The sequence below is a fragment of the Nicotiana tabacum genome, chromosome 6 (assembly GCF_000715075.1).
Source record: "Nicotiana tabacum cultivar K326 chromosome 6, ASM71507v2, whole genome shotgun sequence".
NCBI lineage: Eukaryota > Viridiplantae > Streptophyta > Magnoliopsida > Solanales > Solanaceae > Nicotiana > Nicotiana tabacum.
Window position 1 is genome coordinate 102,164,693 of NC_134085.1, and position 26,879 is coordinate 102,191,571.

General features: G+C 36.0%; 1 long non-coding RNA gene, 1 other non-coding gene and 1 pseudogene across 2 annotated transcripts; 2 read left to right on the forward strand and 1 right to left on the reverse strand.

Moving 5' to 3' along the window:
• Nucleotides 1-9,277: 9,277 nt before the first annotated feature.
• Nucleotides 9,278-13,425, forward strand: LOC142181659 (uncharacterized). Its single transcript, XR_012710547.1, has 3 exons — nucleotides 9,278-9,445; nucleotides 10,194-10,293; nucleotides 12,886-13,425. It is a non-coding gene; the product is annotated as an uncharacterized LOC142181659 (long non-coding RNA).
• On the reverse strand, nucleotides 12,886-23,382 carry LOC107785317 (ATP-dependent 6-phosphofructokinase 2-like; annotated as a pseudogene).
• Nucleotides 15,649-15,719, forward strand: TRNAG-GCC (transfer RNA glycine (anticodon GCC)). The gene has a single exon. It is a non-coding gene; the product is annotated as a tRNA-Gly (tRNA).
• Nucleotides 23,383-26,879: the final 3,497 nt, after the last annotated feature.

Genomic DNA, 26,879 nt, shown 5'->3' on the forward strand with positions numbered 1-26,879 from the left:
AATTATATGTGTTGCAATTTGTGTTTGGATCGTTTATGAGAGTTGGCTTGATTGTTACAAGGGTGAATGCGAGATTTGTAGATGATTTGAGATATTAGATGGTTTGTTTTACATAAGCTTATGAAGGATTTAGTTGAATTTCAGTACGGGATTTTGGGCAGCAACAAAATATGGGTATAATAAGTTATCAAATGCTTTATTTCTTGGCTTTGAGCCAAGTAGGGAGAGTCTGCTATCGACGGGTTGATTGCGCAGTTATGTGTTGTATTGGCTTCAGTTTGAGTATACTGATCAATCAGTTATGGCTTATAGAGATTGAGATCGAGGATGACTCGAGTAAGGGAATTTCTGGATACGGGTTGTATTACACTCTATAGGTATATGGAAATTATGGAATGATTAAGTGATTATTCGTGAAGGATGTAGCGTTCATGGAGTAGAAATTTGCTTGGTTGCTTAGAGGTGTGAATTACTTCTTAGGATGTTGGGGTAAAAATGGGAACAAGTTGTTCGATCCATTTGGGCGGTGCTATTGAGATTCGAGTAGAGTGGATGACTCTAGAGAATGGTTCTAATGAATTCAAGATTTATACGTGGCAATTGAGAATGTTGCGGATTTGTATATGGCTAGAAGATGAGAGTTACATTGGATGGTGTCGAGACTCGTAGTATTTCTATATCATTATGGATTCTACATTCAGTATCAGGAAGGTAAGATAAACAACTTTAAATTCACAGAAGGTCTCTTCAGAGTGGGTATCTTAGTTGTGGTACTTTTGGGGTGCTTAAGAGAGCATTCAATGGCTTATAAGCCTTAGGGCGGTGTGGTTTTATGTTAGGGTATCGTGTGGTGAGTCTTGGTTGAGAATTGTGGTATTATGGCGAGGAGAAGTATCAATTTGAAGGTAATTCAGAAGGAACTCGGAGAAATAGGGCAGCTTGGTAGTAGGTTGGAACGACATGGTAATGGATATGATCGGTTCTTTGGGTGCTTATGATGTGGTGGGTTTTTACAGGTGTTTCGTGGAAATATTTTGGGTTTTTGGTGATCGGCGTGGCTTGGTTGAGTTAGAGAGATTTAGTTTTGATGGCTTAATCATATGCAAATAGGTTTCGAAGAGATCTCAATAGTTTCTACCACGATTCGAGGAGTATATTTCCTACTAGCGTAAGGAGCATGTGATGTACAACAATTTTCTCCGGATGAAATCAAATGGAAAGTTCTTGGCTAATTGAGTATGTAGTTGCTTGTGACTTGAAGTGGATTATAAAGTTCTCGTATTTTTCATATGATAGCATGGTATATGCGGTGTGTTGTGTGGGATCGAGATTGGCATGTGCAAGGTCACGATTCAGTTTTAAAGGGAATGATATAAATTCTTAGGCAGCATGGATGGTTTTAGATGACTAGGTAAATGATATTATTATTTAGTATGGCTTGATGAGAGTATACATTTCAGAAGGGGCAATATGTTCTGATTTATGGATACTTCATTGGCATTGTGGCACTCTCCTAGTTGATCGACTGCTGATTTACAGATATTGCTATGTAGCACGGAAGAATTATAGAAGTAATCCTCATGGGATGATTGTGTATGAGAGATGTGTTAGATATTCGGGCGAGGAGTTATGTTTCGTTAGTTATATGCACATACGGTGCGGTTCTATTTGGACTTTATAGCGGAATTTGAGCGAGATGGGTATTTGGGTGATGCATGATTGATTGCGCATTGGTTATGTTCTTTTGGGTTTTGTATGGCACTATGTTACTTGCTCTCCGTGGTTATGTTAATTCACTTTGGGTAATTGATGTCGAATTGCGCGTGGTTATTGATTTTGAGCATGGTGGCTGAGGTATTTCGTATGGATCAAAATTTGGATGGGGTCATGCATTGTAGCAGAGTTATATTGAGGTATGATCCTTTGTGTTAGGTTCGTGTGTTTTGGTTTTGCGGTATGTGATGGATTCTTAGCATTGCGTTGTAGTGGTACCCATTGAGCTTGCGGGACGGTTCTCTTGTTTGAGTCATTTTCCATGTTTGAGTACATTTGGAATGTTTCTTATTAGTGCGCGAATTGCATGGGTTGTGGCTTTAGATTGTATTGATGTGTCATATCACTAGAGTGGTCGTGTTGGGTGAGATGAGGTTACTGGACCTAGAATGGATACTATCAGAATTGATTACAGCATGGTTGGAAGGATAATGTCAAAAGTCGGCTTAGAAATTTGCTATAGTTCTTGTTGAAGGAGAGAGAGCTCTATGACTTGTTGATTTGACGAATGGTTATGAGTTTCTCCGTGTTTCTTTCATCATTAGCAATATATGAAGGTGTTGGAACGAGGCTTTGTTTGATAAGAGGTTTATTACTGGCATTGGATTATTTTTGAGCAGCTACTGTGATTAGAAAGTATCGCTATGAGTATTTGAGTTTTGAGGTATATCATGTGATTACATCTGGGTTACGAATCTGGCTTGATACAGCTTGTTCCGACTTATACAGTGTGTAGATACGAGATTCTGATCTTATAGAAAATTTTTGATGTTGGAAATTTGGTTCTAAGACTTATGGGCTAGGTTGGATTAAGAAATTTCAATCATGATGTGTTATCAGACCTATATAGGATAGGGTGACGTGGGATCACCCCCGGGTGTGTGCATGGTAAGGTCACACTGCGGTTTGATGTCTTTGAGAACAACTCTGGGTACGTTCGAGGACGAATGTATGATTAAGTGGGGGAGGATGTAACGACCCGACCAGTCATTCTAAGCAATTATACTTTGCTCGGTAGTTTTCGGGCATGAGTAGCTTTGTATAATGTATTATGACTTATGTGAATCGTCAGTTTTGGTTTTCAGATTATTCGAAATTGATTTGGAAGAATGATTCTCAGCTAGAAGTTTTAAATTTGAAAGGTTTGACCAAGTTTAGATTTTTAGTATTTAACCTCGGATTGGATTTGTGATGGTTCTGTTAGCTTCGTTGGATGATTTTGGACTGAGGAGTGCGTCCAGATTGTGATTTGGAAGTCCATAGTAGAATCTGGCTTGAAATGACGAAAGTTGGAATTTTGGAAAGTTTGACCGGGAGTGAACTTTTTGATATCGGGGTCGGATTCCGATTTCGGAAGTTGGAGCAGGTCCGTAATGTTAAATTTCACTTGTGTGCAAAATTTGAGGTCAATCAGACGTGATTTGATAGGTTTCGGCATCAGTTGTGGAAGTTTGAAGTTTCAAGTTCATTGATTTCGAATTGAGGTGTGATTCATCGTTTCGATGTTGTTATGTGTGTTTTGAGGCCTCGAGTAGGTCCATGTTATGATATGGGACTTGTTGGCATGTTCACGGGTTCTCGAGGGACTCGAGTGAGTTTCGGATAGGTTTGGGTTGTGTTGTGCTCGTTTTTGATGTTTCGACGTCGTTTCTTCAAGCATAAATGGTACCACATTAATCAAATAATATCCAATTTCTATTTTGATTGAAGCATTAGATCTGAATCGTAATTACGGAGTCATAGCAAAAAGAATCATCGAATTTGGACATCATATGAGGGAATTATGCTCCTTTTAGTGTCGGAGAAGAGAGTTGGTGCTGGTGTTTTCGCAGATGCGGAGTTGGGTCCGCATCTGCAGCCCCGCGGGTGTGATAAATGGTCCGAAAAATGGAAATGACAGCTGGAAATGCGCAGGTACGGAGTTTTTATCGCAAAAGCGAAAAATCCCTATGTATAAAAAAAATCAGATTGCATTCTTTTGGTATTTTGAGCATATCTTGAGTTCTAGAGCTCCGATTAAAGTGATTTTCACGGTGTTCTTCTCGTTTTTTCATGGGGGTGAGTATCTAACTATATTTTTATATTTTAATATGATCACAGAAGTTAATTTTTGAGTTAATCCATATTTTGATTGGAGAATTGAGAATTTTTATCAAAAACTTTTCTAAAGTGAGTAATTGAGTTTTCAACATCGATTCGGAGTCGGAATTGGATAAAATTAGTATGGTTGGACTCATAATTGAACGGGTTGTCGGATTTTGTGAGTTTTGTCGGGTTCCGAGGTGTTGTCTTGTGTTACGCTTTTTGGCTGATTTTGGGCTTTTGATTAAAAATTTGATCTTTTTCGATTGGGATTGGTTCCTTTAGTATTGTTTGATGTATTTGAGTTGTTTTTGGTTAGTTTCGAGCCGTTCGAAGTTCGGAACGCACAAGATGACATTTTTGGAGCATTGATTGGCTTGCTCTGTATTTGAATTGGCTTGTTCGAGGTAAGTAACTCTTCTAAACTTAGTGCTGAGGGTATGAAACCTCGAATTATGTGCTATGTGATCGGTGTCGAGGTGACACACATGCTAGATGACGGACGTGTGGGCGTGCACTGTGAGAATTGTGACTCCGTTATTTCTGTGGTACTGTGTAGTTACTTGACCTTACTTGTAATTATGAAATTTCTACGTACTTGAGCTATTGAGCTGTGATCCATATTAAACACCATGTATAGGCTACATGTTTATCCTGTTGGGACCCGCTGAGGTCATTTATGCTGTTGAACTATCTGTTTTCATTGCTTTATATAGCCAATCATACACATTCATATGCATATCATGTCTCATTCTCTACTGCTATTTATTGATACATCATATCATTGTTATCGGGCTAGTTTCATGACATTGAGAGCCCGAGAGACTGGAGAGATTGATGACTGAGTGAGGCAGACGGCCTGATTGTTAGGATATTTATGGGATCGGGTTGCACGCCGCAACATGTTTCATTAATTTATGCCATGATTGGCTTGATATATTGTTTGGGCTGTAGGATCTCTTCCGGAGTCTGTATACACCCCAGTGAGCGCAGGTACCTACTGAGTGCGAGTATCGAGTGCCGAGTACCGAGTGATTGGAAGGACTAAGTGACTGTGAGAACTGAGAGATTGGGAGGATTGGGTGAATTGATACTCTGAGAGTATGCATATGGTTCTATCACTGAGTCGCATTGCATTTGACATGCACATGACATACAGGCATAGAGATGCATTTTCCTCATGTTGTACGGTATCACGTCATTCATGACTTCTCACATATAATTACATATAGGCATAGAGAGGTATTTTACACTTGCTATCTGGAGAGAAAATGAAACATCATATTTATTGTTGAAAGGATATTTGGTAAAACTCACAGTTTTCAAACTTACTCATATTTTTTGACGATTTCGGTAAAAGTGTTGGATTTTCACTGATATACTTGAAGAGCGAAATTATTTTCGGAAAAATTATGAAAAGGCTGAGCATTTTTCTTCTAAGTTACTTATTTATTTAATTTCTTCACGATGTTATTAATTGTTGTTAGCTATTGGTGTTGGACCCGACCTATGTTCCAGCTCGTCACTACTTTCAACCTAAGATTAGATTTGTTACTTACCAGTACATGGGGTCGGTTGTACTGATACTACACTTCTGCACATTACTTGTAGATGTTGGCTGTTGAGGTTGCAGTGTTCGATGGGAGCTGGATTTGAAGATGTACCAGCGTTCCGGTTGTAGTTGCCTCTTGTTCATGGTAGCCGTAGATTATAGATTCATAAAATTTTATTTATGTGCTTTTCAAACAGAAGATGTATTTACTTTATATCGGCTTTGTAAATTCTATTCTTAGAAGCTCATGATTTGTACTGCCAGTCCTTGGAAAATGTTTAAGATTCAGATGATTCCTTTGTTTAATTGTCTTATTAATATTATTGAAATTGGTCAGTTATTAGTTGGCTTACCTAGTGGGTTGGGTTAGGTGTCATCATGACTAGTGGATTTTGGGTCGTGACGCGACTGATTTGGTATCAAAATTTGTAGTTAAATTGAGTTCAAAAAATTCTCCTGCGATACATGTATCAAACATATATCACGTATGTATTACACATATAGGTATATATGGATATACATGTGATACGCATGTGATATGAATTTGATATAGATATGCGATATACAAATGATACACAGTATGATACACATATCATTTGTTTTTTCATGTTTCATCTTCTACTTTGAATTTTCAATTCAAATCACCTCAAAGCTCTCCCAAATCATCCCAAAAATTGAGATTCAAACTCCTTAAAATGTACCAAATCTATTCTAATAACACCCGCTCAAAAGAAAGTAAATATTTGACCTTTTTTGTCAACAAATAACTATTGGCTAATATTGGTAACGTTTGACTAATATTAGTTATATTTAGTAAATTGACAAATTTTTGTAATAAGCTATTTATAAATGGACATAGCTGGTAGTTTCCCTTATTAAATTAATTAAGTAGAAGTTTCTCTGATTTGGCTATTTTGATTGTTAAATTGTACTTGATACATTATATGTTCATAATTATATCTGTTATAACGATATATTATATAGCTTAGTTTGAGAAGGGTTTTTTCTCAAAAGTGTTTTTTCTCAAAAGTATTTTTGGTGAGAAGCATGTTGTGTTTGGCTGATTAATTTGAAAAGCACTTCTGAGCAGCAATTAGTGTTTGACCAAACTTTTAAAAACTGCTTCTAAGTGAATTTTTCTCAAAAGTACTTTTTAAAAAAGTGTTTTTGGAGATAAGCTACTTTTTTCTAGTACTTCTCCAAAACTGCTTCTCCTTCTCTTCGAAAGCACTCTTTTTCCTTCCAAAAGGTTAGCCAAATACTTCAACTTTGAAAAAAAAAAGTTTTTTTTTGTTGTTGAAAAAAGTGCTTCTAGGATTGAAAAAATTTGGCCAAACAAGCTATAAGACTAATAGCTTGTCCAACAAAAAATATTTTTTTGTTGTTGCTAAAAGTAGTTTTTTCTAAAACTAAGGTGTTTGTTTAGAAGGAAAAAAGTGATTTTGAGTAGAAGTAGAAGCAGTTTTTGAGAAGTAGAAAAAAAATAGCTTCTTCTCAAAAATACTTTTTTGGGAAAGTATTTTTGAGAAATATACACTTAAAAGCACCTTTTAAAAGCTTGGTCAAACACTAATTACTGCTGAAAGGTATTTTTTAAATTAATTAGCAAAACACAAACTGATTCTCACCAAAAGTTGAAAAATACTTTTGAAAAGAACACTTTCAAAATAAGCTTATTTTAGAAGCTTGACCAAACATGCTATAATTACATAGAAACTTAAAAAGAATATAATACTGTAAAAATTCATCTGAAACGGGTAAACAGTTAATGTGTCAATAATTTTATTCTACATGTTTTGCAAGTTGTATTCCTTTGTTGTTGTTTTTTTTGGTTATATTGCATAAAACAAGATTTCTTTTGAGATTTTTCCCCTGTATTTTACTTATTAAACAAGAATGAGTTATAAAAAAATAATGAAGTTGAGAGGGCCAGAGGGGAATAAAAGTCAATCATCATTACACACCAAAATACCAAAAATCAAACATAAAAAAGTTAGAGGCCAAATATGAAACATCACACAACCCTTTATATGCAAAGATAGAATATTTTTATTACTTCCTCGGTCCCGTATTAGTTGTTAAGGTTACTAAAAGTATTTATCCGAATATACTTATCAATTTATAAAATCAAGATAAAAGTAATCGTTTTTTTTATTTGTTCATAATATTAATTGTTCTTGAAAGTAAACAATATTAATAGACGACAACAACAACAATAACAACCTAGTAAAATCTCACTAGTGAGGTCTAGGAAGGGTAGTGTGTACGCAGATCTTACCCCTACACCGAGGGAGTAGAGAGACTGTTTCTGAAAGATCCTCGGCTCAAGAAGATAAAAAGAGACAATATATCAGTACCATAGATACCATATGAATAATAACAGCATCACAAAGACCAGAAAATAGATGAAAGCAAAAGCAATAGCCAGTAAATAGACCTGGCACTATGAAAAATGAAAGAGTAGTGAGAGCACAATATTAGCCGCTAGCAGTCTAATAGCCCTTTTGGCCAAGCTGCAAAAATCAGCTTATTTTGAGAAGTATTTTTTTTCAAAAGTGTTTTTCTCAAAAGTACTTTTGGTGAGAAGTAGTTTGTGTTTGGCTAATTAGTTTGAAAAACACTTCTGAGCGGCAATTAGTATTTGGCCAAGTTTTAAAAAACTGCTTCTAAATGTATTTTCTCAAAAAGTGCTTTTGGAGATAAGCTACTTTTTCTGCTTCTCCAAAACTGCTTCTGCTTCTCCTCAAAAGTACTTTTTTTCCTTCCAAAAGTTTGGCCAAACACCTCAATTTTTTGCCAAAAGGGCTTTTGTCAAAAAAAAAAAAACACTTCTGGCCAAAAAGAAGCTTGGCCAAACATGCTATAAGACAAATATCTTACCAGACTAGCCTCACATAGGTACGAAGTAGAAATAGACTCAACTACCCTAACATACAACCCTAATACTTGACCTCCACAACTTCCTATCAAGGGTCATGTCCTCGAAAATCTGAAGTCACGCATGTCTTGCCTGATCACCTCTCCCCAATACTTCTTAGGCCGCCCTTTATCTTTTCTCATCCCTTCCAAAGTCAGCCGCTCACACCTCCTTACTGGAGCATCTGTGATTCTCCTCTGTACGTGCCCGAACTATTTGAGCCTCGCTTCCCGCATCTTGTCATCAATGGGAGGTATGACCACCTTCTCCCGAATATCATCATTCATAATCTTATCCATCCTAGTGTGCCCGCATATTCACCTCAACATCCTCATTTCTGCTACTTTCTTCTGGATAAAACTTACCTTTGAGTATCGGTGGCACTCTCTTGTCACACATGACTCTAGATGCTAACCTTCACGCCATCCACCCCACCCCAATACAGTGACATCCTCGTCGATGTCCCCACCTCTTGAAACTGCCTCTACTTGGGATGACCTGTGATTCAAGCCTCAGGTCCACCCCCGCTTCCCTCGGTTCGACGCTGAACTTGCACTCCAGGTATTCAGTCTTAGTCCAGCTCAACTTGAAACCCTTAGACTCAAGGGTCTATCTCTAAACTTCCAGCCTCTCGTTAACATCGGCTCGCATCTCATCAATCAGAACTATGTTGTCAGCGAATAACATATACCGTGACACCTCCTCTTAAGTATGGGTGTGTTAGTGCGCCCATCACAATGGCAAATAAGAATCCGCTGAGTTTAGATCCTTGGTGTAATCCCATAGCAACGAAAAATGCAATAAACAATATTAATGGAGTGCACATTTAATAAAAAAAAATACTTCGTATTTGTGATTCCATAATGCGCAGGAGGGAGTACTTCCTACTATCTTATAAGAGGGAGTCAGCAGGCACCTGAACGACATGTCTGCCTAGTCTTTATAAGGGTAATATTGTCCTTCTGCCTTAATTTGAGAAACGTGGCAGACGCAGCGTTCTCTGCATTAAAAAGATTCAGCGCTTTGTACCCATCTAGAAATAGTTCAAAAGCTCCGCCGTCTGCGAATTCCCTGATATCTTTGCAGTTTCGAGAATTTTCCTCTTGGGATCATTGTTTCTTGTGAGTTTTCTTCTTCTCATCTTGTGTTTCTCTATTTAATCTTTGATGACATGCTAGGGCTTTGCTGCACAGAAAGTTTAATGTCTCAATCGCCTTTGTTCTTTAGGTGTTCGAGGCAATTATTGAATGAATTAAGCCTTTTTCTAGATTTCTACTATTGTTTTGGGTTTAATTTCTTGACTGTGGAATAATTGGGTTCAATTCTATAGTATTAGCAGTAAATTGTTTTTATGGTCAGGAGGGGAGCACTGAGATACGTCCAATTTTAACGCTTTGTGTGTTAATCTAGCAACATCTGAAAAGTTTAACAATCTTCAAACTCCTTTGCGACTGCGACCTTCTCTCCCCTCGCTCTTCTTGTTGTTAGCTGTACAATTTGCCGAATTTTTCGTTTCGGTTATTGTTTTCCTGTGAGTTTTCTTCTTCTTATCTTTTGTTTCTCTCTGCCATCTTTCATGGGATGCTAGGCTTTTGCTGCACGGAAAGTTTAATATGTGGAGTTGTCTTTGCTCTTTAGGTGTTTGAGGAAATTCTTGAATGAGTCAGAGTGTTTACTAAATGTTTATTATTTGTTTGTCAATTTAATTTCTTGTTCCACTTGGGAGAAGAACGGGCTGCTAATTTTGATTTTAGATAAATTATGTGCGGTGACAGAACTTAATTTGGTGGGTAAAAGATAGAATCTTTAATAGATACGGTGATATTTTTTAAACATCTCATTGAGAACTTCGGATGGAAATATTTACAGGTAAAAAGGAAACTTGAACTGGCATAATTGATGGATTCCAAAGAACCAAACAAGTGTTCATAAATATACAGCTTATCTTTTACTGTACAGCCTCATATAGGTGAATGTCCTCTACTCTTCCTTTTCATTTTAAATGTGTTGAAGCATCAAATAAAGTGGAACACTGTGCGGGTTTATTGTACTTCAGTGTTAATTCTACCATATTGAGCCTTATTCCACCAAAAACTTTGTTATAATAGAATTTCCTATGAACTCTACCTGAAGAACTGAAGACAAGAGGGGTTGCTCTGATGGTAAGCAACCCCCACTTCCAACCGAGAGGTTGTGAGTTCGAGTCTCCCCAAGTGCAAGGTGGGAAGTTCTTGGAGGGAAGGATGTAGGGGGTCTATTTGGAAACAGTCTCTCTACCCTAGGGTAGGGGTAAGGTCTGCGTACACACTACCCTCCCCAGACCCCACTAAGTGGGATTATACTGGGTTGTTGTTGTTGTTGTTGTCTACCTGAAGAACTGAATGGCAAAAATTTTAACTCCGCCTGTATTTCAGTTATACTACAACACAGCATTCCAAGCCCCAATAAAGGAGGAGGGTTTATTGATCCACAATCAAACTTGTGTGATTAAGTGTTCATCCATTTGAAATTATCCTTTTCCTCCAAAGTTCTACAAATATCATAAGCTATCTATCTGTTTTTTGGTTTGTTTGGTTCATCTTTGGAGCTTGAGATGTCAATACAGTATGATTGTTTTCACAATGCAATTCATATATAAGCACTATGAAGAATCTATTTAGTACATGGATGACTTATTGACTTTCTAATTTTTTCCAATTTCATCGTTACCATTATTTGAGGATATTGTCTATACTTGGTAATCTTATCGAATTCTTTCGTTGTGTCGGTTTTTTTCCTCCCGGTTATACACATTATAGTACAACAACTTCCATATGAAGGACTAGCTAATCTTGCTACTCCTATTAGTAAGATGCACAGAGAGTATTTACAAAAATAAAATGAAAAAGTACAATAAGTATTAATGTAAATGTCCAAGCTGTTCAAATCATTTGACACCATTGCAATTGGACACTTTGCTTACCGAAGGAAATACATCACGATTTTGGACAGTTGGTTCTGTGGAAGTTTTTTGTCATTATTTTCTGCTTAGTATTTTGACCCTCTGAAGGTAAGAAAGCATACATATTTAGTAAATTAATAATTGTGAATGCTTAGGGGATTTGGTGCATGTAATCCTTCAGTAGTTGAGCAAACAAACTTTTAGTGTTCTTAGCTCTGTAATGTTGTCCGCACTATGTTATTAACTTTATTCTTGTGGTGCCTAATTGTTCTCCACTAATTCATACTCTCCCTTTTCTTCTACTTATCTATTTCTTTTTAGTTTCCACATTCTTTCATTTATTTATTACAGAGGCAAACTAGCAAATTTAGTTAAAATTCTTTCAAAATTACAGTAAATAAATGATTAGATGATGCTGTATTTCTTGGTGTATTATTGTTTACTCTACCGTCACATGTGTTATATGAGCTGGATTTAATGGGCTTGGGTGATCGAGCACTAATCCTGTTCCGTTTGTCTTTTCTACTGGCTTTTCAACCATTAGTTCTAATATAGGAGGCTTGAACCAATTTCCAGTGCATCTGTTATCTGGGAATGCTATAGAGGTTGCGCGCTTGCAAGAGTTTGATTCTGAGCTATATATTTTTGGTCCTACCATTACGAAGGTATTCTCTGCTACCATATGGTGCAACTGTATCATTTGCATTCCATTTCTGTTCCTAAGCGGATCCAATATATCTGATTGCATATTTAAACTATTTGCATCCACTTTGTGCCTTTTTCTGTTTTCGTAGATTTGACATTTATAATTTATTTTCCGTTAAACCATCTCCGACTTGGATAATAGATTGAGCCTGTAAAAGACTAATCTTTTCTTGTATGACACATCTTGCACAATTCTGGACATAGTAAATATGCAGAACGCATCAACATGCTTTTCAAGTGCTGCCTGTTTTACACACACAGAGCTCTTCCCATTTGCCCGTGTTGGTAGCACACGTCCTCCCCCATTTTTACACATACAGTTTGGTTGCATTTTCTGCTCTTATTTGTGCTTTTGCTCGGTACCAATTCTGTTATTCTTGTTCGTTCTCTAGGTTTTGTTTGCATCTAATTCTTAATTCTGTGTTTTTCTTCTCCACTCTCTTACTAGGTGTTTGAGAAAATTTCTCTTTCTGCTTTAATCCTTTTCCCTCTGATCAAAGCCTCAACTAAACTTATGTGTTTCTCGGTTTACTTTGGTTTCTGCGGGTTTGGGTTATAAGTGCTTCTATGGGTTCTCACTTGTTCTTGTCCTTCTATGGCTGCTTGAATGGTTAGTGCTTGACCATATGTGCTTATTATGATTCTTCTTCAGTTTGTTCTCTTTGTCGTTTAATTGATGCAAATCCTCGATGCACTCTATTGTTGCAAAGTATATTTTTTTGCCTTTAATTTTTTATCAGATGGCTTAAATTGTTAATTTTGTCTCATAAATAAGTGATTCGTAGAATTTTTCCCATATTTACCTTTGTATTTTGGTGGATATACAATTGGATAAAAAGTTAATATAGCAAGTGTTATTTTTCAGCTAACATGTGCCTATGTTTGTAAAATGTTTGCTCCTTTTTCTCTTTGCAGGTACTCCCAGTTATACGTGTGACTACTCTGCTTTACAGGATAAGCTGATTGCAATCTTTTCGGTAAAATTGCTTACATACTTGAACTCGAACATCTGTGGATAAAAGAGGTGTGCCTACAACACATTCAGAACAAAAGGACTACCCTAGCCTGCACAGTGTTTCAGGAATAAAGAGTGCACTCATGAAGCTGGATAACAACTACATCACATATTGGAAAGCACACAAGAACTACCCTAGCCTGCACAGTGTTTCAGGAATAAAGAGTGCACTCATGAAGCTGGATAACAACTACATCACATATTGGAAAGCACACGCTTGAAATTGGTTAACCACCAACGAGTAGTGGATAAGAGGACCAGGTTGTGTAAAGAAAATGGCAAATAGTCAAAGACTATTTTTAAGGAATTTGCCAGAGCTCCCATTTGTTCTGAGAATAACCTTCTTATTCGGACAAAGGGTCCGACCAAAGGCAATGCCATCTCGCCAACAAATTGACAGAACAATGAAAATGATTGGAATAATATCGTTTTCTCAATAAGTGTGAATTGTTTTAGATGAAAGTGGTGGTGACCATGTGCATTGTGTTCTATATTCTGTAAATTTCACTGATTTATCAACCTTCCAAGTTCTCACTTGGAACTGGACCGTGATGGTAGCAGGTGTTGGTGAAAATTTTATTGACTAAAAGGATAAAGTTTTCAATTATAAATAGTAGATTACGCATATTTAAGAATTTCGGAGTACACATTGGGCGCTAGTAAAAAGAAAAAGAACGAGGCGGACTAACAGTGTGTCCAAATAGATCATTGAAGTACACAGAATTGTCCCAAGTATTCGATGCTACAGCAGAAGCCTTCCAAAAGCTTTTTAACTTCTAATGAAATCGGGCTGATTGCTAACAGATCTGACCCATGACCATTTATGATCTTTAGTATCAACTTTGTTCTTTGCCTTAGCAACCTCATCTACTGGAATATATGCATAGTTTCCATTTATCGGTCCACAAACAAATCCAGTATACCCTGCCATAACTCCATGAATCGCCGAGTGCGCCAGCAGAGTGCAGTACGAATTATCCGTTGCATTTGCAGGAACTGCGCGTATCATATACGTAGGATCTATGTATTTTATCGTGAACAACTCGTTCGGATGATCCCTGCTCCACCAATTTTTGAGTTCTGACTTCAACCACCCTCCTACATCCAAGAAAACCAGGTTGCCCGACTCGTCCTTCTCTGTTTTCTGAGATTCTGTCCTCGGAATTATATCTTGTCCTGCACCCTCGGCAACTACCAACACCGCGTGTCCGCTCTCCTTTAGTCGAGCCTCAAGAAATTCCAGCAACCCTCCTTTGCCTGTTGAGACAATATAATTAACTATTAAAAATATGCTCTCTCTAACGGCTTAACCTTTTAAATGAGATTGATCAAACAATTCAACATGATATCAGAGCGCAAGCAACAGAGCCTAGGTTCAAGTCTCATCACTACCCAAAAAATATACGGTACTATATTTTACACGATACTGGAGTGCAAGCAACATATCGCCACCCAAAAAATAAAATAAATACTGAGATGGTCGTACAATTCAACATTACCTTCCAAGTAGAAGTCAATCTCGGGAATCAAACAACAATCGACGTCACGACTACTTAACGTTGCATGTAATGCAATATGACCTGTACTGCGACCCATAAGTTTAACCAGCCCTATGCCATTTACTGCACTCTCAGCTTCTACATGAGCAGCATTAATCGCTTGTTGCACCATCTCTACTGCAGTTAGGAACCCAAATGATCTGTCTGTAATGCCAACATCATTGTCAACTGTCTTTGGGATTCCGACCACTGACATATATAATTTTCGTTGTTTTACTTCCTCAGAATATCTTCACTGCTCCGCGCATTGTACCATCTCCTCCTATGATGTAAACCTGCTCAATCATATATTCACAGAGACAAATAATTCAATGAGCACCATATGCAGTTGATATCTTAATTAAGAGCTGCAACATTAATCCGAAAGCTATGGCGCAGACTCTCCAAATTGCTTCCCCACCCGTGTCCGATCCTCCAAAAATGCACTAAGTTTGGAGGATCCGACACACACCCGTCCACATTTTCGGAGAATCCAAGCAACAACATAACCTAAAAGTGAAAAACACGCCCCCGCCTGATCAGCTTGACACAATCGTGGGTGGATCTAGAGCAAAGGTTACGGGTTCTCGTGAACCCAGTAACTTTTGCATAGACCCTGTATTTGTACTAAAAAATTCATTAAAAGTATAAGAATATTTAGCTTGGAACCCAGTTCGTTGGTCCAGTTATCATGTAGATTAACTTGAGATTGTTATAGGAACTCATAAACTTAAAATTTTGGATCCGCCTCTGGACACATATATATATATATATCACTAGCAGTTAGCTAATTTCTTAAGCATCTAGCAATAAATAGAGAATAAACGTCCCAATAAACATTCACATGTATATACATCATACTAGAAGGAGGTAGCTCAAATATATAATTCCACCACACAAAAAAACCTGAAGAATAACCAACTTGTACCACATACACCAACTTATTTACGTATTGCCATGTTTTAGCCATCTAAATCAAGATAAATATCATATTGACCGGGATTACTTTATGAAAAGCTCATATATATCCCTTTGTTTGGTAAATTATTGGTTGATATTACTTTAGAACAGATGTATCCAACTGCAGATAGTTTTGTAAAACTATTGAGCAACACGATGATTACAGCACCAGTGGTCTAGTGGTAGAATAATATCCTGCCACAGTACAGACCCGGGTTCGATTCCCGGCTGGTGCAACTTATTTTTATCCAAATTCGTTGGGATTTTTGTCTAGATTCTTTTGAAATGAACGTTTAGAAAGTTCATGAACCATTTCCATTCATTCACACACCATTTTTTTTCTCCGAAAATAAAATTAAGCTCTTATATGCTCAGAAATTTAAGTCGTCTTAATATTTTACAAATTTAAGTCATCTTAATATTAAGTACTAATAATTTCTAACAATACCGATGACACCATCTTTTTCTCAACTAGTTTTAATGTATGTGCACGTGTGTACTGCGTCAATAAGTAAAATAGTATTAAAAAATAACAAATTAATAGCACATTTATCCCATATTTACACAAATTTAAAAAATTACTATGTAAATATTATTAAATTATACTCCCTCCGTTCCAATTTATGTGAATCTGTTTGACTGGACACGGAATTTAAGAAAAAAATGAAGACTTTTGGAATTTGTGGTCCTAAACAAGTCCAAATGGGGCCCAGAGTATTTGTGTGGTTATAAAAACTTTCTCATTAAGGGTAGAGTTGTAACTTTAAGCTAAATTGTTACCAAATTTAGAAAGGGTTCATTCTTTTTGGAACGGACCAAAAAGGAAATAGGTCCACATAAACTGGAACAGAGGGAGTATAAGTGACACCATCTTTTTCTCTATAATACCTATGACACCATCTTTCTCTCTATGAGATATATTTGACTATTGATGTTTTTGAAACAAAAGACACCAAATACTGACGAAGCCATGAATCAATTCGACGAAAATTAATGCTGCTTAATTAGGATAAAAACAATGTTTTATGTATATCAAAAAATTTGAATCCTCTTAACAAATGCAAATATAGATTCAAGTACCAAGTATTGCATTTTTTCAATTTCTTTGAAACCCCTCGTCAAAATTCTTGGCTCCGCCACTGATAAAAAAGTACAAGCACATTATAGCAAGAATAAAAATTAAACCTGATTAAAGCCATGATCTTGAATAGCATTGACAATCTTATTCAAATCAAACCACCCCAAGACGTCTCAAGCACAGTACCACCTCTCTTATGCCAATCATCAACCATTTTAGGGTTCAGTAAAACAGGCTCATAACTATAAAATCCGCGATAAACCCGCTTTGATACCAAAAATCTCTCTAACTCCATACATTTCCCACAACCCAACAACTAATTCCCTCATAACAGTATTCAAACCAGGACACAAACCACCACACGTTACAATAGCGGCTTTTACAGTGCTAGGGTTGAACAAGATTTGCTTGCGGGGCCCAGCTCTGTGGTAAGCTAAAGAAGGTGTAGGAGATTGGAAAGTTCCAGAAAGATCGATGATGTTGTTGCGTAGGACGAAATCAGCTGGGGTAAGGTAAAACCCAGGGACTGAATGGTAAAATGGGTTTTTGTCAGGGGGTTATGTAAGCATAAAGTGTAATTCTACCAGGATCTTGAACATGATAATATTACATGTAATCGTTATAGAAAACATACCTGAATCGTGAGCCATCATCTTTAAGCGGAAGCGTTAATCGGTAATTGATCTCTCGCCCCTTGCCCTAGCTTTCGTACCGCCGACTTTAAGGATGGAAGAGAGGAAAACAGCAGTAACCCTAATGGGTGGGGAGATGACCAATTTATAGAGGTTCTCACTTAATCTGGTACGTCCATCAAGTAACCAATCGGACGGATGAGATTTGCTCATTAATTAAATATTAATTATGGGCATAATTTTATTGGGCCACATAACGTAGGAAAATTACTTACATTCTCCCATTTGGCCTAATAATCACATAAATATTAATATTTAATATATGAACATTAGTCGCGCATAAACAAATCTCTTCTATAATGTCCATCATAAATACCATAATACGATAAACTACTAAATGTGAGTTATGGCGGTTATATATAATTTATCTACATACTCCCTTCCATATACTACAACATTAGCAACTCATCATATCAGGTCCATAAGTTATAAAATATTATGGTCCACAATAATATCTCATTGAGACTTATCCTGTAATATCTCAAAACAATAATGTGTACACCATTATGAGAAACAGGAAATCACTAATGTATATCAGAAACATATAAATGAGCTCAGAGTGTCAAAACATCATAAATACATCAGTCATAAATACAGCCAAGACCCATTCTATGTACATGTTCTTTAAATATCTTTGGCTGTAAACCTTTCGTTAATGGATCTGCAATCATGAGATCAGTTCTAATATGCTCAAGTGACACTCTTTGTTTCTGAACTTCCTCCTTGACAGTAAAGTACTTTAATTCCATATGTTTGGCACCTTTGGAGTACTTATCGTTCTTGGAGAAGAATACTGCTGCAGAATTATCACAGTAAATTTTCAGCGGCTTGGTAATGGTGTCGACAACCCCAAGTCCTGAAATAAAGTTTCGCAGCCATAATGCATGAATTGTGGCTTCAAAATATGCCACAAATTCTGCTTCCATCGTGGATGTAGCAATAACAGACTGTTTGGCACTTTTCCACGATATTGCTCCTTCAGCTAATTGGAACAAATAACCAAACGTGGATTTTCTAGTGTCAAAACATCCAGCAAAATCTGAATTCGAGTATCCAACAACTTCCAAATGCTTGGATCTCCTATACATGAGCATGTAATCCTTCGTTCCTTTCAGGTACCTCAAAACTTTCTTTGCAGCTTTCCAATGATCAATTCCTGGGTTACTCTGATATCTTCCCAACATTCCGACCGCAAAACTAATATCCGGTCTTGTACAAGTCTGAGCATACATCAGACTGCCAACAATAGAAGAGTAAGGAATTGATTCCATTTCCTTTCGCTCTACATCATTCTTAGGGCATTGCATGAGACTAAATTTGTCCCCTTTTTGAATTGGAACAATTCCTGCTGAACAATTGTTCATATTAAATCTCTCTAGAACTCTTTCGATATAGCCTTTCTGAGACAATCCCAATAATCCTTGTGATCTATCACGGAATATTTCTATTCCTATCACATAGGATGTCTCACCCATATCTTTCATTTCAAAATTCTTAGAGAGAAAATCTTTAGTCTCACACAATATGCCTAAATCATTAGCAGCAAGTAGAATATCATCAACATATAAGACTAAAAATACAAACTTGCTCCCACTGATCTTTTGGTATATACACCGATCAACGGTATTTTCCACAAATCCAAAAGATGTTATGGTATCATTAAACTTTATATACCATTGTCGTGAAGCTTGTTTAAGTCCATATATTGACTTCTTCAGTTTACACACCATTTGACCTTTTCCTTTAGTTTCGAAACCCTCTGGTTGGTCCATATAAACTTCCTCCTCGAGGTCTCCATTAAGAAAGGCAGTTTTCACATCCATTTGGTGTAACTCTAAATCATAATGAGCCATCAAAGCCATAATAATTCTTAACGAGTCTTTCTTTGAGACCGGCGAAAAAGTTTCTTTATAATCAATGCCTCTTTTCTGAGTATAACCCTTGGCAACAAGTCTGGCTTTGTATCTCTCAATATTGCCATTTGAATCGCGTTTGGTCTTAAAGACCCATCTACACCCGATTCTTTTAGAACTTTTTGGCAATTCAACAAGATCCCAGACTTTATTGTATTCCATGGATTTTAACTCTTCCTTCATGGCATCAATCCATTTGTCAGACTCATTACTTTCTATGGCTTGTGAAAATGAAACCGGATCCTTATTAGGACCAATGTCAAAATCTGACTCTTGCAAATAAACCACGTAGTCATCCGAAATAGCCGATTTTCTAACTCTTTGAGATTTTCTTATGGCATTTCTTGTGGTTCATTTGTGTCAGATATTTGTGAGTTAGTTTCTTCATGAAGTGTTTCATCCAAATGTTGCTCAGTATTGTCAAAGTGTTCTTCAACAATTAGAATAATATTTGGTATTTGTGTGGAGGTAGGCACATTTTTGGGTAATAGAATATTGACCCTCACCTCTTTAATTTCCACACTTTGCTTTTCAACACTCCCACTAACTTCACCATTCTCAATGAATCTTGCATTACCAGTTTCAACAATTCTCGAACTATGGTTTGGACAGTAAAACACATACCCTTTAGATTTCTCTGGGTAACCAATAAAGTAACCACTTACTGTTCGAGATCTAATTTCTTTTCTTGTGGATTATAAACTCTAGCTTCCGCTGGGCAACCCCAAACATGCAGGTGCCTTAAACTAGGTTTCCTTCCTGTCCACAGTTCAAAAGGGGTCTTTGGAACTGCCTTACTAGGAACCCTATTTAATAAATATACAACGGTTTTAAGAGCATACATCCACAATAATTTGGGTAATGAGGAATTACTTATCATGCTCCTAACCATATCCATAAGTATTCGATTGCGCCTTTCTGCAACACCATTTTGTTGAGGTGTCCTAGCATAGTATACTGTGCACATATGCCACGTTCCTCGAGGAACTTTGCAAATGGACCTGGACATTGTCCTGACTCATTATATTTTCCATAATATTCACCACCTCTATCTGACCTAATGATTTTCACCTTTTTATCTAATTGCCTTTCAACCTCATTAACAAACACTTTGAGAGCATCTGTTGCTTGAGATTTCTCTTTCAGCAAATAGATGTATCCATAACATGAAAAATCATCGATAAAAGTGATAAAATATTTCTCTCCACCAAAAGATGGAATATCAAAGGGTCCACAAATATCGTTGTATATAATTTCAAGAAGCTGGGTGCTTCTTGTGGCACTTTTCTTACTATGCTTGGTTTGCTTTCCCTTAATGCAATCCAAACATATAGTAAGATTAGTAAAATTTAGATTCAGAAGAATCTCATTTTTTACTAATCTTTCTAACCTTTCTTTGGATATATGACCCAAACGTCTATGCCACAAGTAAGCAGAACTTTCATCTAGTGAACTACGTTTAATTCCAACATTATGTTGAACAGTAAGAAGGGATTCAGAAAAAGCAATATCGAGTTTCAATTTATATAAACCATCACTGAGAAAGATAGAACCATAAAAAATAGCATTCTTATATAAATTGAAACACCCATTTCCAAACTTTAAATCAAATCCAAAAACATCAAGTCTTGAAAGAGAAATCAAATTCCTAGAAACTGAAGGTACATAAAGAGTCTGTAATAAATCAAGGTGACGTCCAGTCTCCATGATCAAACGATAAGTCCATATGCCTTCAATTGGAGCCTTCATACGATTTCCCATGAACAAGAAATCCTTATTTGGATTTGTAGTTTGGATCGTAAGGAATCCCTGCAACGTAGTAGATACATGAGTAGTTGCACCAGAATCAAACCACCAAGTATTATTAGGAACTTCTACTAAATTTGATTCGAAATATACAAAAGCACTAATTGTACCTTTCTTTTCGAACCAAGCTTTGCGTTTCAGGCAATCTTTCTGATAGTGTCCTTCCTTGTTACAGAAACAACACGTATCTGCCTTATGTTCCTTGTTAGCATCATGTTGAGCTTTAGCAGGTGCTTTCTTCTTCTTGAACTTGTTGGCCTTCACTTTAAGTCCTTTACCAGCTCCTTGAACCATGAGGTTAACTGAATGATACCCTTGTTTCTTAAGTCTTGACTCCTCATGAGTAAGCATACTGGACAATTCACTAACATTCCACTTATCCTTAATAGTGTTATAGTTAATTTGAAAAGGTCCATACTCAGGAGGTAGCGAGTTCAGAATAAACTGAACCAAGAAGGAGTCATCCACTTTCATCCCCAAGGTCTGAAGTCTTGCTGCAATGTTAGTCATCTCGATGATATGGTTTTGCATACTACGCGACCCATCAAACTTCATGGTCGTGAGTTCAGCCATTAGTGTACCAGCAAGAGACTTATCTGCAGAACGAAAACGTTCTTCCACAAACGTCAGGTATTCCCTGACACTTTCTGTTTGTGGAATAGTACTCTTAATATTGTTGGCAATATTCATTCGTATAAACATAAGGCTTAGCCTATTAGAGCGTTCCCATGCTTTATGGAAAGACTTCTCATCCGCACTACTCGAATCAGTAATGGCAGCGGGCTTATCATTCAACAGAGCCAAGTCAAGATCCATTACACCTAAGTGGAACTGGACTTGTTCACGCCATTCAGAGAAGTTCAATCCATTGAACATAGTAACAGACGAAGCAAGCGAATGAAAAGGAATAGCTGCAAAATAGATAATACATGCTCACAAATCAATATGGATTCAACAAAACAGTTAAAGCATATCGCAATTCTCCTTTGGGTAGATACTACGACACACTATCATAATTTAAATGCCATTCAGTCTTAACAGGTAATTAAATATTTTTAACCAAATATATATGTCATCTTCGGACAGACAATATATATTTGACTAAGAATATTAATTTACCCCATCATATTCACTATTCATAGAATAATTGATGCACATTTGGGTAAATCCTTAAGTTCTAGCAATAGTAAAAATTAATTTATCCACTATTTTTTAAATTATAGGCATTTCATTAATTTCATGGATAAATTATAATTTTATGTATGCATATTTCTAAACATACTAGTTTGGTCACTTTGGCGACTAACAAACTATATGACATAAGTGCACACACAAAATAGAGATCATAAGATTTTATGCATGTGAATACTTTAAACAATCTAGTTTGTTCACTTTGGTGACTAACAAACTATATAAACATCAATACATGCATAAAATAAACATGAATTTAATATTTGTGTAAATTTAAACATTCTATATAGCTTTAAAATAACATACATCCGTTAGTAACTTTCATTATTGCACAGTGTGGGAAGTAAGGCAAATCATTACATAATATTCAAAATTATGGTGGAAAACTTGAGATAAAACTTTACCACCTTAGTTGTTCAACGTAATTGGCTAAACACCTTTACAGATTTATATATTGTACATAATTTTATGTAACTGGATATATTCGGCTTAGTGCCGTAAAAGGTCAACTCAAAATAACCTTGAAAGGATATTGACAAAATCCAAGCAGCTCTTCGTCGGTGTACAAAACCAGAAACCATAAAGCTTTACTATTTTTTATAAAAGTATGCGTCTTTCTAATCGTTCTTTTGAGGATTGCGATATACAAAATTCTTTTACGAAGATTAATTGTTCAATAATCCAGACTCGTGATACCACATGTAAGCATAAACTGTAATTCTACCAGGATCTTGAACATGATAATCTTACATGTAATCGTTATAGAAAACATACCTGAATCGTGAGTCATCATCTTTAAGCGGAAGCGTTAATCGGTAATTGATTTCTCGCCCCTTGCCCTAGCTTTCGTTACCGCCAACTTTAAGGATGGAAGAGAGGAAAACAGCAGTAACCCTAATGGGGGAGGACCAATTTATAGAGATTCTCACTTAATCTGGTACGTCAATCAAGTAACCAATCGGACGAATGAGATTTGCTCATTAATTAAATATTAATTATAGAAATTTTATTGGGCCACATAACGTAGGAAAATTACTTACAGGTTAGTGTAATTTTGGAGAGTATTCAAGTAATCTGTGATGTGAGTTAAGTGTTGGAGTTGAATATTTGAGATGGAAATGGAGGATGAGTTAGCCATAATCAGAGAGCTGGAATTAGCAAGATAATGGGCAGTAGAATAAAGAAGAAAGTTAGAGGAGAGGGAGACGAACGTGGCAGGATGTATAGGGAAAGAGAGAGTAGTAGAGTTACGTACGTGGTGCTTTTGGAAGCTCTTTGCATGACACGTTTCAATAGTTGAATTTGACGTTCAAGGAAGAACATAGAATGGGTTCGTTCACTTGGGTACCCTTACGTGGAAATGACACCAGCCCCGATAGTCATTTTTAAACATGTTTTTTAAAATATATTCATAGCTAGGAGCGATAAACGAGCGGGTCGGATCGAATATAATTCGGGTTGAAAACGAACGGATAAATTATTCAATTAGATACATATTTAATACGGATAAAAAATGGATTAACCGACGGATAATATGGGTAACCATATTATCCATGACTTCTTGCATATGATCACCTTTGGGAGAATTCTTAGTCTCCCTAACTTGAGGAACTCCCAATTTGAGGCTTTACAAATATAAAAGTTAGACCCATTAGTTATCCATTGGTTATGTATTTTCTAAATGGATAATATGCAGGTTCTTATCCATATTTGACCCGTTTTTAAAAAGTTCATTATCCAAACCATTTTTTAGTAAAAAATATGGGTGATTAACTGTTTTCTTTTAACCATCTTGCCACCCCTATCCATAGCTTACAATGTATTTAAAGATTAGCTAATTTCGCTCAAACTTTAGAACACAACGTCCTAGACTTTAAACCTCAAAGTTGAAACTTCAGGATATCGTGTCCTAAAATTCAAAAATTGTGCAGAAGTTCGAATCTTATGTCCAGAATTTTAAATTAGTAGTTCAGAAATTTAAAATACTTAGTCTTGAGTTTCAAATTAGCAGCTCAAAAGTTCAAGATACTATGTCCTGAATTTTAAATTCAGAATACTTAGTCCTGAAGTTTGGATGAATTGGCTAATCTTTAAATATATCATAAATTGTTGATATATTTTAAATAACAGGTTTGAAAGTGGCTATTGTTGCACTTCTCCCTGCCCTTACTTTAGGGAAATGTTCTTAATGGTTCCTGTACGTAATTAAGAGCTCTTTTTTTTCAATTTTTGTTAAGATTAAGATATTTAAGTTTGAATAAACATATGATGATTGAATGATTAAGACGAATTATTTCTAAGCATTTGAACGTGTATGTGATTATAGGCGATAGTAATTGTTTAATGGTGGCCGGTGGTTATGCAGTGATGGCTAGAAGTAATGGTTATACAGTGATGGTTTGATTGTGAAATAGCTGTTGGTTGGCAGAGGCAATGTCAGAATTTGAAACTTATGCGTTCTGCATTTGTTATAGAATATATAGCTCTTGATAGTAACTGGATTCGTAATTATATATTAAGATATATTTAATAAATTTTCTAGGACAAATATAATGTTTAAGAAAAAAATATCGAACCATTCCTAATAAACTAGCTCCACCTTTGGTTGTTGGTGGTGTTCAAGGATGAAGGTGAATGGTATTGTAAGGTGACTACTAATGGTGGAGGCTAGCAACAAGAGGTAATTGGTGATAAAAATGGCGGATGATGGTTTAGTTGATTGTGGTAATACTTAAAAGGCGTAATGTTTGCTAGTTGTCTCTCTTTTTATCAGTTATTTAGTAAATTACTTTATTTTTATTTTTCTTGTAATTGATGAACCTTTTAAAATTAAGTATGATTTTTTATTTTTTGAGCAAACTAAAAATTTAAAAAGGGTAATTCGGTGCACTAAGCTCCCGTTATATGCGGGGTTCGGAGAAAGCTTGAACCACAAAAAGTCTATTATATGCAGTCTTACCCTTTTTTTTTTTTATAATAGACTATTTGTACGGTTCGAATACGTAACCAGGGGCGAAGGTACATATCCCTAAGGGTGGTCAACTGACCACCCTTCGTCGAAAAATTACAATATATATATAGGTAAAATATTAGATTTTAATAGTATATAACATATATTGAATACCCTTTATCGGAGAGTTTTTTTACTTATTTCAAGTTTGAACATCCTAAATAAAATTTCTGGCTTCGCCAATGCACGTAACCTCTTGATCACCTGACAACAACTTTACTAATTACGCCAAGGCTCCCCTTCGACAAATTGAAAATCTAATGAAAAATTATTAGACTGCAGTCTAAAATTATGTAAGTTGTCATTTTTTGAGCAAACTAAAATATATAAGTAAACATTAGAGTCGAGTCTAAAGTTGTCCGGAAAGGATAATTTTCCAATGGCTATATTTGCACAACTTTATAAACTAAGGACAAAATCTCAACAGTAGCCTAAAACAAGGGAAAAATTCAAAAATAATCAGATTTATAAGTGGTAATTGAAAAGAGATTTTTACCTATCTATACCATATATCAAACCTTATTACCAAAAATGTTCATAATCTGTTATTTACCCGTGTAGTCCACACTTTTACTACAAATTATATACCAATCCAAAAATAGATAGATTTTGCCATAAAAAACGCGCTAAAATGAAGGCACCAGATCTGCGTGTGATTCTGTCAACATTAAATTCGAATTGCTGCGTAATTCTCTCCTTCCTCAACGGAAAGAGATCTCTCTTCTCTCACTCAACTATAATTCTCAAAAAACGCAAGCTGCTGAAGCTCCAGTAATCAAACGGAAAGGAGATTTCTGTTCTTCATCTTTATCTTCATCTGTTCTTCCATATATTTTCCACCATTGATAGCCATTAAAAAGCTTGAAAGCTTTGAATTCAAATTTGGGTTTTCAAAAATCATTATTTGTTTGGATTGAGTGTTGTTGTAAATAATTCGGAATATGTTTAGGAGTTTATATCTCAATTTTGAGGGGTTTTGGTGAAGATTAGACTTGGTTTTGACTGAATTTTAGATTGAAACTCGAAGAAGAAGAAGAAGAAGAAGAAGAAGAAGACGTATTTCCAGAAATTGTAGATAAATTGTAGTTAAATTGTAGAATTGTAGATATATTGTAGATAAATTGTAGATGAATTGTAGATTGGGAAGACTAAAACTTCTACAAATCTTCTACAATTATGTCGAAAATGCCAATTATGCTACAATTGAAATGAGAATTTGGATATTAAAATTCAATGTATCTATTTTGTAGATATCTTGTAGATAAATTGTAGATTATTTGTATTCTGATTGTATATGCATTATTTTCTATTTTCACAAATCCAAAACGACTAAAGCTTCTACAAAATCTTAATGCTTAATATACTTAATTTATTCTTAAATATACTTAATGCTTGCATATTGCACCAAATTCTAATGCTTGCATACTGAACCATATTCTCACATAAAGCCAGTTTTTGCTTTCCTTCAGGCTTGAAAAGGACATCCGTTTTAACTATTTTTGGACGCGATATGCAAAATTGATCTCTGTAAGTCACAGTTATATATAATTTAAGCATAGGATCCTAAAGATAACTCTGGATATTAATTCATTACTAAGAATATGCATTTGAGATCCCTAAGCATAGGAGCATCGTGAGTTTTGTGTGTGTTGTGAACAGTTGAGATGAAAGGAAAGAGAAAGTGGGAAGATACAGTCCTATAATTA